This window comes from Hipposideros armiger, unplaced genomic scaffold, assembly GCF_001890085.2.
Source record: "Hipposideros armiger isolate ML-2016 unplaced genomic scaffold, ASM189008v1 scaffold_49, whole genome shotgun sequence".
In the NCBI taxonomy this organism is placed as follows: Eukaryota; Metazoa; Chordata; class Mammalia; order Chiroptera; family Hipposideridae; genus Hipposideros; species Hipposideros armiger.
The window spans coordinates 598,642-612,911 of record NW_017731399.1 but is presented as its reverse complement, the minus strand read 5'-3'; the positions used below and the strand labels follow the sequence as shown (position 1 = coordinate 612,911).

The 14,270-nt window shown below is 46.0% G+C and overlaps 1 protein-coding gene across 6 annotated transcripts in view; it reads left to right on the top strand.

Moving 5' to 3' along the window:
- The window catches only part of CIPC (CLOCK interacting pacemaker), a 67,137-nt gene that overhangs the window by 37,267 nt on the left and 15,600 nt on the right, over nucleotides 1–14,270 (top strand). Inside the window, exon 1 of one of the 6 annotated variants that reach the window (XM_019640307.1) lies at nucleotides 12,792–12,941. The exons of 4 other annotated variants lie outside the window; for them this stretch is intronic. The gene's annotated coding sequence lies outside the window, so the exon portion shown is untranslated. Of the gene's footprint in view, nucleotides 1–12,791; nucleotides 12,942–13,027; nucleotides 13,078–14,270 lie in introns of those variants that run through there. One more of the 6 variants, XM_019640309.1, reaches the window with a different exon arrangement.

Genomic DNA, 14,270 nt, shown 5'->3' with positions numbered 1-14,270 from the left:
GCAGTGGTCATCAGGAGCCACCTTAAGTCAAGCCCCAGGAAAATATTTCTGTGGGACTCCTGTCTTTATAAACAAATTAACTTAAAATTAATGCATTACAAAAGTCATAAGTGCATGTGAGATATAGTGATTTATCAACAAAGATTTATAATTGTGCATAGAAAAGAGCTGCTTCTTATGTATTTATGGTCCACATGATTCTTTCTTGTAGCTAAGCACCATCTCTTCCTGTTTAGATCCAGAAACTATCTCTTCATAATTTCTTATCTCCCACTGTAAGAAAATATAGCAACACATCATTATGTTGACCAAACACTGGACACATAATATTCTTTTAAGAACACTGTGCAGATGTTCTATTTCAGCCTTTATTTGCCTTTGTTGTAGCCTATTGATTGTTTGATGCTTATTAAGGGTTGGTCTTCGTTCTAGAAATTGCATATTGTACAGAAATGATGTTTTGTGTTCATTTGATAGTGATCCTATGTGTTTCCGGGCATTGATAGCCTCGTTGGCCAAAAATAACGTCTTGAAAGAGGGATTTTTAAACAAGTAACAGTGGTAACAGAACACTTGGTTTTGAACTTAGAATAAACTTAGATTATAAAAGCCAGTTTCCACAGTTTCTTTCACCATTTGAAGAAGGTGTAAAGTGAGTTACTGACTTGTTTTCCAGGCCTTGGACTGAAGAATCCCATCTGCTAAGCAACCGAGGGTGGGTTCTGCGCCTGCGGTCATCAGCCCTTGCTCAGGTCCGAGCGAGTACAGCGCGGGCAGTCCTGCGCAGACGCAGTTGGGAAGTCAAGGTCGCGGCAAGACCACCAGCCAGGGGGCCAGCAAGGGAGCCCTGGACGGGCGAGCAACAGGCGGCAAGATGTGCAGGGCAGACATTATACAGAAATAGCAAAAGGGACAAGGTCTTGAGAGGGAAATCGGACAAGATCCCGCATCAGCAGAACCTTTATATCGAAATCAATGTAAAATTTAAGGCCAATCTTTCACAACAACAAAAATGCCAATCCATCTATTACTATCACTCCAATCATCAACCAATACAGAGAACTTCGAAGTTTCCCAACTTAAGTTCATGGATCTGGCTCAAAGTTTGGGAGATGGGTGAGGGACGCCTAGACTTACAGCAGCCTTCACTGCTGGGGTTGGGTCTTAGGTGGAGGCCTGTCATGACCAGAGCCATGACCATTTAGGGGCACAGGCTGGACTTTCCAAGGATATGACACAATATAGCAATAATGAATTTTTGTGCCAGTAGTGTGGGTTCCAGGCAGGGGCAGGGACTCTGCTTTTCCTGGTTTCAGCAGCACTGGTGTTTGTCACTTCCTGCAGTACTGGTGTTTGTCACTTCTGGTAAAATCAAGAAAGTGTCAGCATTGAAACTTGAAGAGTGCCTGTGGCTTGGAAAAAATCCCAGAGATAATCGTGAATTACTCTTTTAAGATGTGCTGTATCACCAACGCTCTTGGCATGAAGGATGCTTTTGTTGGGGAAAACACAGCAATAGTTCTGAGATGAAAAGCAGTTCAGAAGAGTTGGCCTCTGGTGGAAAAGGGGATTTGATGCTCAATGTCAGTGAGCACAGACACATTTATCTCATCAAGTTCATTCCCATTCTCTCTGTTTTTAAGACCAGCCTCACCGAAATGGATTGTTTAACACTGTATCTTAAGACAGGCAGTATATCAGGATAGGTCCTGTCAGTTCCAGTCCTCACATTTGTGCCAGAGACACAAAATGGTATGAGGTGTGGGCACAGAGTCACACCTGGGAAAGACTGTACCAGCCCATGATGGCCACTTGGATATGACTGAGCTGCTGTGATTTCTTCCTGCTTGTCTTTAGAGAAGAACAAACACTTTGTAGTTTGCAAAGCACTTTCACCTGCATGATCTCATTCCATTCTCACAATGTGAAAAGGAGGGCAGACATTATAATCCTTCCATTTCAGAAATGAGAAATAGCAGCTCAGAGAAGTAAAAGGACTCACTCTCTCACCATGATGATAAGTGACAGATGATATGACCCCAGATGATAAGTGATAGAGCCAGGCTTCAACAGAAATCTCTAATGCCACACCCTGGGCACTGTCCACCATGCGGTGAAGTCTGCTTTTAGGGCAATCTCATTTCTATCGTTGTCTATTATATTATCTGGATCTAAACAGTTTGTTTTGTGTTGGTTGATTTTGGGGGGGGGGTTGGGGCATATGGATTAGAATCTAAGCATTCACCGAGAAATTCTTATAGAACAAGAATGCTGTTTGCAAAGCAATGTCAAGTTTTAGGCTGCAACCATTGTAATTTCTCTTAAAGTGGCATTCTCACAGATTGCTCATGAGATGGGAAATGTTGTACCTTATAACCCTAATGGAAACAAGAGGTACTTTTAAGAGTGGGGTGGGTAATCTTTACCTCATTTCAGGTACTCCTGGGTCTTATGAATTATGGGATGGAGTTTACAAAACATTACCAACTCCCCATGCCCCAGTGTTAGTACCTATTAGCATCAATGACACACTTTCCCTTTTTTATTGAAGTAGAAGGGTTTTGTTTTATTTGTTTTGTTTTGCGGGAGCTGTTTGTTTGGGTGCAGAGCTCCCTGGGGAGAAAGATAAGAGTAATGGAAGGAACTGATGACCCGTCATGCCTGTCCTGGCCTGAGTGAGGGAAGAGTTAGGGCAATAACAGAAAGAGGAGTAATCATTGTAAGCCTTTGAGCAACTAAAGATACAAGCATTTTTGCTTTGGGACAAAACTGACTAAAACAGGTAACCAAGTGCAGCCAATCAGTGCAGCCAACCATTTGTTCCTCACTGCTCCATCCCGCCCTCCACTTTGGCAAGCTGGTGGCTTCGAATGGCCCTGGGACAGGATGTTGTGCCTGGCAGGGCAACAGGAGAGACCATCCTGAGAACACTGTTCTTATAGAGGGCACACATGCTGACGAGGCACCTCTCTAAGGGGATGTGGAGAGTAAACCACCTATGGGGAGGGTGCAGTGCAGAAGCATAGGGGGGCTGCCCATGAGCCTATGGGACACACATCAGAGGCCTCCAGAAATAACTAAGAAAGAGCTGGCAGGGGCAAGGGATAAGTAGAAAGTTCTACAGATCTTTAAGAAGGGCTCAGAGTTAAAGAAATTTGGGTCTGGGCTGGCCAAGTGGCTTGTTGGTTAAGAGTTGGCTTGGGAGCACAAGCTCTGAGCAACAGGGCCGCCAGTTCAGATCCCACATGAGGGCCAGTGACGCTGCGCCCTCTACAGCTAAGATGGTGAACAACAGCTTGACCTGAAGCTGGGCTGCCGTGAGTCGCCAGCGATGGCATGGGCTGCAGTGGACTGCCAAAAGCTACTGTGAGCGGTTGGTAGCCGCCGTGAGCTACCATCCAATGGCTGGTGACCAATCTGCCACACCCGGGAAGAGTGCAACGATCACAATACCAACGTGGGCCAGTGAAGCAACATCCTCCACAACTAGACTGAAGAACAAAAAGACAGCAACTTGTCTGTTCCCCTTCCCTGATTCCCCAACGCTATTGCCCTCCCCCAATTCCCCAATAAAAAAAAAATCTAAAAAAAAGAAAAGAAATTTGGGTCTGCATGTCAATATGCTCTCACGGGCTGAAGTCTGGCAGTGCGGTGTTGTGAAACACTGAGTTTATCTTCTCTTCCATCTGTCATTCAACTTCAAGAATCCTATCTTTTGTGAAGATGCCATGAAAGATGCTTACACTGCAGACTCCTTCCAAGTGCAATTAACCGGGGCAGGCCTCCCCCCACCCTTCCAGGGGAGAACCTCTCAGAAACTGTTCTTAGGGCAGTAGCTGGAAAAGCCTAGCTAGGGTTGGGGGTGGGAAGAAAATAAATAGTTTCTTCTATATTAGGGTAAAACAGCAAATATGATTTGCTAAAGGCTTTTGTGTCTAGGTTATTATTAGGGAAAGATTTTTGCTATTTCAATTGCAGCATAAAGGATTTAGATTAGAGCAATAAAGGATTTCCTGGTATCAAAGGGAAACAGATTCTCTATTCCAGACCCGTTTTTAAAGGTAAAGTGAGAGACCTCCCTTGTCTTCCAGCCTCCCAGATTTAGTGTAAATGGCTTTCTCCATATCTTTTCCTAAACGCCCACCCTTTACCTGAATTCACTGATCTGCGTTCCCACATCTTCCTTACAGCACTTGACAACACTGACCTGTGAACGTCTCAGGGGTAGAGACTGTGTCTTCTTCTTTCCTGTACCCTTGACCCTTGGAAGGTACACAGTACACAGTATATGTTGGTGGATCGATCATAAGTGGAAAGCTGCCTTAAGATAGGAGATTATATTGTACTTATTAGAGCGACATGTGTTAGCACTTTTTGAGCCCTGGGGAACTACGCAGGAGCTATGAGGGTGATGTGAGGAAGCACAAGGCAAACATCTATACAGTGGTCTCCTACCGTCCCCTTCCCCCCTTTTCCCCCTTCTTCTGACTCTGGAAGCAAAGGTCAAGGCCTTTACAGGAGGACAAACGGTCCCAATGATTTCTCGAGAATGGCGACGGGTCTGAGGGAGCTGGATGGTGGAGAAAATGAGCAGAGGCAGGTCCTGCAGTGGGATCTGGGAGGGCAAGTAGAGAAACCAAAATGTGCTGAAATAAGGGGGTGGAGAACTCTGGTGCCGCAGCACAACTCCCCATAAGAGCTTCCTCTTTGTGGGTTCCTGATAAGAGTCCACTCTGGAGGGGCATCTAATGAGTGTGGGCAGGACTGTGCACCAATGCTGTCAGGAACAGTTACTTCTCACCATGCTCTGGAACCTTCTGAGAAAGAAAAGATGCCAAGCCAATCCACCAGACATATCGACTCAAGGGACAGGGGCTAGTCAAATCCGAGGCTCTGTCTAGCAACCATCTCCCCAGTGGGAAAGAATTTAGCTTAACTGATCAAAAGACTCCCTAATGCAAGACCTGGAACACTCCAAAGTCCCTCCTTCAGTGGAGAGAGGCCCACGGCACCGCTGCAAATAGACAAAGAAAGGCAAGGCACTTCTTTTAAAATGGAACATGTGAAATAGAGGCAAACACCTTGGCAGCAATTATTCAGGAAGACTACAGTACAGACACCAGCCTATTTGACAACACTGACAGTGTCATACTTCAACAAGAGCTGTGTAAGAGCTGCTAATTACTGAGATTCCAATAAGAGCTATGTCTTAAAAGTGATTTTGAACTGATTGCAGCTTTTTGAACTGATTGCAGCTGTGAGCTACAAAGGAAAGACTCTAAATAAAAGTGAAAAATCCTTTGATCAAACACAAAGGAACTCTTCCAAATAAAAATACCTTATTTTACATACACATCATAGCTGTCTGTTTCACATGTGTAAACAAATGATTTATAGCCATCTATTAAACATATAAGTTCCCTGAGACAGGGAACATACCGTTCATCCTTGTAACGCCTTACCGTACTTAGCATAGACTCTGGCACATAGAAGATGTTTACAGAATTGAATTTAATTGAAGCAATTGCTGTATTAATGATTTGATCCGATAATTGTCATTTTTTACGATAATGGGCTACTATAAAATGAATACTAGGGTAAAGCAATACAAAAGGCCATTTTCATAGCCTCAAATCCAGGAAAACATACCTATTTTTCTAGAAGCCCAAAGAAATATGCAAATACAGTCAGTCATTCTTGAAGGCCAGCCAACCACTCTACATTCCACCACAGAGACCATGTTGATTGGGCTGTGTGAGTTGCTAGGCAACCACCTGGTAATTCCCCATGTAATAGAGATGAACCTGTCATCTGCTTTCTTGGCTATATGTGACACGAAGAGACAACAGGTAAAGGACAGCCAAGAGCACCTGCACCTGGGTGACACAATCACTCCTGAGGTGTGGTGACACTGGAGAAAATCCCCGGGCCCTGTCAGAAGGCGCTGGAGGGAAATTTTCGTTCAGCGGTTAACGTGCGAGATTCCAGTGAATTTTCTTGGGTTTACCCTGTGGGTAAATCCTGGGGGTTATCCTGTTGTCCCTGTCCACAAAGCAGCAGACCAAAAGCGCTGTAGTTCTGCGTGAGGATGGCTGTCAGAGCAGTGAGGGCCACAGATCAGCATGTTCCCATGACGCCAGCTGGGATGAGATTTTACCAGATAAAAACAGCCTTTTAAATCTTAAAAAGGACACTCAACATCTCAAAGAAACCCAAGTTCTGGGTGTGTAAACCGCACTTTTTTATACCTGAAGAAAATGCTCTCAGTAATTTCTTTGTTTATTTCCGACATTTTAGGCAAATCAGCTGCCTTGTAGAGACCATTTCACTTTCGATATTGACATCGTTGTCTTTGAAATAGGCTGAAAACACCACAAAGCACTAGAGTAAGGACTGTCTCAAAGCTTCTCTGACATTAAGAAAAAGAGAACTTAAATTTAAATGCCACTTCAAATTTGGAAGGCTTAAGAGGACTCATCTTTTTTACATAAATTTCCAAAAGGACCCCTCCCCCCAAATTAAAAAATAAATAAATAAAGCATATTTGCCCCTACTCCCAGGAATATTATAGTTAAGTCTTCTTTGGAAATTGCTTGCTTGTCAGTCTCCTGTTTGAGATTTAACTTGGAGATCTTGGACTCTGGGATCAGGCAGGCAGTTATAGAGAAAGCAGATTCTGATCAAGATAAAATCAACCCAGTAGTTTTGATGAACTGGGCAAGGCTTCAGCCCGACATCTGGTGCCCATTTATCCAACCTGTCGTGATCTGACTTAAACAAGCTGGCCAACGCTGTGCAGAGAAGCCTGTCAAAAGCCCAGACCTGCCTAGCTGGTGCTGGTGTGCGAAGTTCCTGGGCTTGTCTGTCTGCCGAGTACCAGCACTATATCCGTCATCTCTGCTGACTACCAGGTTTTATAAGGTTCCTCATGGAATTCCACATCGAGTCAGCCAGGAGCCAAATCAAAGTTAGGGAGTAGGGTTCAAGGGTATTCTTGAGCAAATGCTCTGAATGTAAAGAGGCTCCAATGACTGGGGGTGGGATGGGGTGGGAGGAACAACAAGGCTCTGGCATTTCTTTGCCTGAATTACAAGTGTGGTGCAAAACCTGTCAGCAGCTATCTTCACTCCACCTTGTCAACACACCCCAGTGACACACATAGTTGTGTGCAAAAGGCCTGGAGGTGGGAGAGAGAAGAGCATCTCAGGGAACCGGCAGAAGCAAAGATCTCCAGTTTGCCATTGTACTAGCAGGCCTGGAAGTGACCCACTCCTCTGGTGTCTTCTTTCTCTGGAGTCGTCAGTGATGTGTGAGCCCATTGTTGCATTTTCAGGAAGCTGGGGTCCCATTGATGTCAAGCTGGTTGAACACTTACTATGTAGAATTTGCTTTGAGGGAGAAAAACATTAGATGTAATCTCTGCCCTGAAGCTTAGACTCCAGTGGGGAAAGACAGAAAGGTACCCACGAAATTACAGGGCAAACCGGTCTGGATCAAGCCACAGGAGACAGAAAGTGTTCAACTTGGGAATGATTAACGTCTGTGTGGAGGTTGCCCCTGCTCTTGGGCTTTGTATCCGGCTTCCTATTTACCAAAGTGTCAGGTTCCACTAGAGCCCCAACTCCATCTGGCTTTGCTGTGATAGCCTGCGCTCCCTTCCTTGGGGCAATACCATGCTGGGAAAAGCAGCTGGGCCCCTAAGGCTGTTTACAGAGGGAGGGGTGCCTATAAGGCAAGATATGAGCCTGAGGAGAATCTGTATGGTTCCGCACAGATGGGCAACTGAAGAACTTTCTGAGTCATCTAGAGAAAAAGAAGTTGTGAGTTTAAACCAAAGACTTCTTACTGGGGGGTTAGGGTGGGGTGGGGGCGGGGGGAGAGGGAGATGACACTTTTAAAATCTTTCCACGAAGTAAAAGGCAGCTGTTGAGTAGTTTGAAATCAGCACACACACACACACACACACCCTAAATATCTCTATCATATGCAGTGAAAGGAAAGAGGACCAGATGAAGGTGTTTTCTGCAAAAGTTTGCCTTTATAGAGCCCAGACTCCATTCCTGGTATCCTTTTCCACACAGTGCTTGTACCCAATGCCGTCGGGCTCCCCATTGGCCTCAGCACAGTAGGAAAGGGTATGATAGTACCTGAGGCAGTCTAGCAGGGTGGCTAAAATGAAGAACTCTGGAATTCAAATCCTGGCTCCACCACCTACCTACAACCAGTGACCTTGGCAAGTGACACGGCCTCTTAGTTTTCTCCTCTATAAAATGAGAATAATGACACCACAAACATCTCATAGGACTGTGTGAAGATTAAATGAATAAATCTAAGCAAATCACTTAGGACAGTGTCTGGCATAGTAAGCACTCTGTTAGTGGTTAGGAAAGAAATTTGTCTTGGGTTCTAGCATATTTGCAAGTTGAGCAATTATACTTGAAGGAATTCCAGGTATTGGCAAAAAGATGGAGAGCTATTTGGGAGGGCTTCCATTGCTCCTGAAATCAAACCTGTGCCTATATATTAGCGCCCTGACTGTAACCTCAGTTATCCTTTCAGTGTTGCTGCTCTCCCAGATATTGCCTTACAATATGAGCCAAGAACCAACCTGGCTGGTGTGGGGCGTAGTCACCCGCGGAAAAAAGGACCATGCATCCAGCTGTCACCCACCTTTGCCTCTGCCAGCCTGGGACCTGTAGATCCCTCTGCCCATGCACAGGCCATAGCCTCTCTCCTCTTCTCTCACTAACTCATGGCTCTGGGACTCTGGAGCATATACACACCTACCATCCCATCAAGTCCTCTTTTGAAAACTGTAAAGTGGCTAGCACTAATAATGCTAGATCCAGAATAGAATATAACTGTTTTACAGATGGCCAAATTAAAGTTCAGAAAAATAAAATAGATGGTTCTCAAATGCTGGTCCAAGAATCGATGCCAGTTCTTGCAGTGGTTTCCACAGGTCCTCAGCAAAATTGAAAAAAAGTAAGAATAATGCAATGAATTTTTCATAAGGCGGAAATTATTCAATTTTTAAATTATGAGATTATGGTCCAACTTCCTTCCTTGTGTATATGTTCGGGAAGATACTGAAATGCTTCTTCTTTTATAAAATATTATTGATAGGAACTAGGATTTGAAACTAGATCCTTTGAATACTTTCACTGCTATTACACTTCCATATTTCCCCATGTATAAGATGCACCCTTTTTCAAAAAATTTGGGGTCTAAAAACTGGGTGCATCTTATACAGTGGTTGTAGGTTTTTTTACTTGCATTTCCCGCTTTTTCATGCTTGTTGTCTTTGCGCTCATTTTTTGCACTTCTTACCAGTATATTAGGGTAGGTTACGTTTTGCCACGTTCTGCCCAGAAATGGCTCAGAAAAGACTTTCGTACAGTGCTGAGTTCAAGTTAAAAGTGACCCAGAGCCGGCCAAGTGGCGCGATGGTTAAGAACTGGCTTGGGACGCCAGAGGGCCCTGATTCGGATCCCACATATGAGGGCCAGTGACACTGCTCTCCACAGCTCAGATGCTGAACAACAGCTCAACCTGGAGCTGGGCTGTCATGAGTCGCCAGCGACGGCGTAGGCTGCAGCCCCTGTGGCAGTGGGTTGCCATGGGCTACCGTGTGTAGACAGCAGCCAGCGTGAGCGGCCATCCAGAAGCCAGTGACTGATCTGCCTCTTCCGGGAAGAGCCCAACGATGGTGCCAACTTGGGCCAGTGCAAGTACATCCTCCACAACTAGACTGAAGAACAAAATGACAGCAACTTGTCTGTTCCCCTTCCTCCAATTCCCCAGTGCTGTTCCCATCCCCCAATTCCCCAATAAAAGAATTTAAAAAAAAAAAGTGATCCAGTTTGCAAAAGTGAATGGAAATCGTGCTTCTGAACGTAAGTTTGGTCCTCCTCCAACTGAGAAAACAACCCGAGACTGGCTACGAGAAGAAACCCTACTGAAAACGCCACGGCAGAAGAAGGCCATAAGAGGGAATACATGAAGACAGTGATTCGTCATCAGACACAGATGAGGATAAGCTAATGGTTGGGAGTTTTGACAGTGATAGGAGTTGTATGAATTTTATGATGACTAAAACTTGAGTTCAATAACTTTATGTAATACATTTTTTTTCAAATTTCGGGCCCTCAAATTAAGGTGCGTCTTATACATGGGGGTGTCTTATACATGGGGAAATATGGCATTTTAATTATTTTTAAATAATTTAAAAATAACTTTAATTTTAAATTTGACTTTAAAATTAAGTATTAAACAATTATTTATACATTTTTATATTGTATACTTTAAAATATCTTCAAATAAAACTCAGTACAAGGTTAACTCTTCATGGCATCCTAGGCAGGACTGAAAACTCAAAACCTGACATGGACAGTGGCAGGTAACAATTTAATGATGAGAGTAGGTGCAGTTTCTGATCTAGTCTGAGAAAGAAGTCTACTTGCAAATCCCTAAGTACAGCATTGAAGGGAGCAGGTCTCCCCCTGCTGGCAGTAGTGGTGGCAAAATGAACCACAATTGGTATTGGATCAAACTGGAAAGACTGCACAGCAAGTGGTGCTTCAAAACCCACTCCCCTTCATAGGAACCTCAGCCTAAACAAGCATGTGACAGCAAAGGTTAAGGAACTCATGGCACCAGGAAACGTATCAACGGAGATGCTAATTTCCAATCTGATGAACTAACAAAGAAAGGAAGAAAAATTTTTACACTGGTTTGGCTATATAAAAATATCCATTTTCATGACTTGCTTTTTATATATATCTAATTATATAGAACCATACAGCAGCTCAATAAAAATCATGCCTATCAGTAAATTGGTCTGATTTGGTTCCATTACCAAATTTGTTTCTGAAGTTAAATTTATAGACATAACGTGGTTGTTTGCTCATAAAATAGGTAAAATCAGGGAAGTCTGACTTATTTGCACCTTTGCAGGACTAAAATAATCCTTCTGGTTTTGCTTATTTATTCTTTTGCCTCGTATTCATTATGCTCCCATCCATTTCCATTACTATAAATCCAACTTTTATCTGTTTTTCTAAATGCTTTCCGTCCTGGTCTCTTCCTCCTCCAACAACAAACAAAACACAAGCTGAAGGTTAGTTTTTACTCCCTGAATTTTATTAATTAGACTTTGTTCAGAATCCTCTGGCATTTATTATTCTCTCATACTGTGTATTATATAGTAGCATGTCTTTATTTCTTATATAATGTTCTATATAATGTATTATATAGTAGCATGTCTTTATTTCTTATATAATGTTCTTATATAAAATTCTAAGGTATTTATTTGAAGGCAAAGGCTGTTTTATCCTGCCTCAGAAAGAGGCAATAGGGCTTAATGGTTAAGATCCCAGTATTAGTTGTATCACTTCAGTGCCCTCATCTATAAACTAAAAATGATAATAGCACCAACCTCTAAATTTGTAGAGGCATCATGAGAATACATGTGAGGCTGCCTGGCTCTTAATTGCTGGATAATTGTTAACTATTGCTTTCACTCCCTAAATCCCCTAAACAAAAGCCTCACACGCTGTAGGGTTTCAGTTATTATTTGTTCGTAGAGTTTATGCTAATACATTCATACCTAGCAATGCATTAGCATTATCCGTGTCTGGAGGACTAAGGTGATTAACTATGATTTAGCACCGGTTAGACAGGCTGGGATTACCTACATCGGCCAGTTCCCCCTGCCTCACCTAGACCTGCGGTGTTCAAAACAAGTTTCTGTGATGCTTGCAACGTGCTATAACCTGAGCTGTGCAATCAAGTAGCCATTAGCTACATGTGGCTATTGAGGACTTGAAATGTGGCTAGGATGGAGAAACTGAAAAAAAACACGTTTGTTTCATTTTATTTAGTTCAATACCCCCTCGTGATTAGTGGCTACCCTACTGGACAGGGCAGCTCTAGGGCTTGCCTCCTCCTGTCAGCCTCTTCAATTCAGCCGTGTCCCCTTTTTCACCAGTGAAGGGATATTTCCTAATCTAAGCAGTAACCCTCCCTGATTCCAAGCATCACAATTCCAGTCGATCCTACACCCTTTTATTCTTTAGCTGTTACACGTGTGTTCATCATGACGATTCACCAAGAGCTGGCATGAGCAACAGCGTCCATACAAAACCCAGTATCCCGGGCAGTCCGACGAGACAAAGTGAGTCATACATCAAACGACATGAAACTATCCACCAAAAACACTCATTGCGTCCGGCCTCGTGGAGCACCGTCTACAGACGTAGTAGGGAACGCAAACCCACCGCCGCGACAGGCGTGGCAGAAACGTGAGCAGCGCGCGAGGCGGTCGGGGCACGTTGTCCGCCGGGCGCCGCCGCCACGGGCTCGCGTGCCAGCCAGCATGGCCCGTCTCGGTCCCCGACGCTACCGCTGTCCCGGCGTACAAACCGAGAGAGCCGTTTACCCCGGCTAACCTCCACCCGCTCCCGCAGAATCACACCTCCTGTCCTGTCTGTTAGACGCCAGTTTCTCCAAACCCCGCCTCGAAACCCTGCCCCAACGGCTCAAGACTCAAGGTTCTCCCCCCTACAAAATGGCGGCGGGGCCGGGGGAAGCAACCATAGAGACGCCCGCCCTCCGCAGAGAGAGCGCCAGCCTCTTCGGGACGTCTGCGCCCTCTGAGAGGCTGGCGGGAGGCGCCTTCCGGCGGAGGCGGGAACAGGGTGCGCCTCCGAGGGCCCTTCTAGGAGCACAGCGAGCCGTCTCCATGGTGCCGGGACGTCCGAGCCGGGTCACGTGGCCGGCGGGAGCTGCCGCGGAGGCGGGAGGAGGAGAAAGGGGCGGGAGGCCGGTGGGATAGCTTGATACACGGCGACCACGGGGTTGTCATGGAACCGCGGGGCCGGGCTCGCGCATGCGCCACGCGAGCCGCGGGGCCGGTCTTGGAGCGGCGACCCCGACCCTAGGTGAGAAAGGACTGGGCACGCAGGGGGAGGGTGTGGGCGAGGAGTGTGTGGCAAGGAGGTGGGAGTAGGGGACAGAAGAGGGACGCGAAGTCGGCAAGTGGGAGAACCGGGACTTTCGGGGAACCGAGGGTCAAATGTGTGTCTCTCCCCCATTTAGTTGGTTTGGCTGCGAGGGGTAGGACTGCGGGGGAAGAAGGAATCACGGGTGAAGAGGGGGCTGTGGACGGGCCGGGGGCCTTGTGTGTGCAGCCAGCGGGATAAGACTTGTGGGGCGTGTGGGCCCCGGTCTAGCCCTGCGGGCAGCAGCCTGCTGGGCTTGGCGAGGGGTGAGGGGAGAGCCCGGAGGCCTGCTGGCCTGTGAGCAGAGGGGCAGGGAAATGGGGCAGATGAGGGGGTGCCGGAGCTGTAACCTGGTGAGGGTCCGGGACTACAGTTTTAGGGTGGGGGTAGCGCCCCGTTCTGGGCCCGAGGCACAGGTGTGCTGTCTTTTCCTGCTGTCACCCACTGGGCCTGCTGGCCAGGCAGTGGTGCCAGGGGCTGGGGAGGTGGGATGGGAGGTGGGCAGTGCTGAGTGAGGAGTTAGTAGTTTTAGTGGGTGGGTTGGGGGAAGCTCTGATCCAGGCTCAGGGCACAGGCAGCAGTCAGGCTCCCTGTTATTGCCCAAGTCCTGGCAGTATGCATCGCCTGGGCGTTTGCCCTGGGAGGCTGGTGGTATGCCAGTCACAGCACAGTCCTAGGGTCTGCCCAGTTCTGCCCTGCTGAGCTGGCAGGCTGGTGGATGCCTGGAGGGTACTCCTGCTGCCTGGCACAGATGCAGCGTGGGCTGGTGCGAATGGGGAGGTGGGCAGTTACTGTGAACCCTTCTGGAAGCAGGGGGTTTGAGGGAAGTTCTCTAATCTTATCTCCTCTGTGGAAGAGGAGGGTGGAGCGAGTCTCACTTGGTTCCAAACAGAGGATGTTGTATGGGGTCGGGGTTCAGGATCTTGGACGTGAATGTGCAGCCAAGTTGAAGAATCAAAATGGCTATGAAAGGGAAGGTGAATATTAGAGATTTAGGTAGATTGGGGGAGGTGTTCTCTGTTAAAATACACAGACATTCCTCCAGAGTGGTATCTTCAAATGTGCAAACCAAGAGAAAATGACTTCAGAGAAAACCTATTGTAGTAATGTATTTATAATTCTAATTGGGATTACTCTTGGTTTTCTGGGGTAAGGTCTTAATTTTTTACGGCCTTGCCTCTATTGTATTTAAGCTCCTGCTTTGGCTTTCTCCTCACACCTTTATCCGTGCAGGCGTGTTATACATGTGACACATTTTAAAAGAAACTT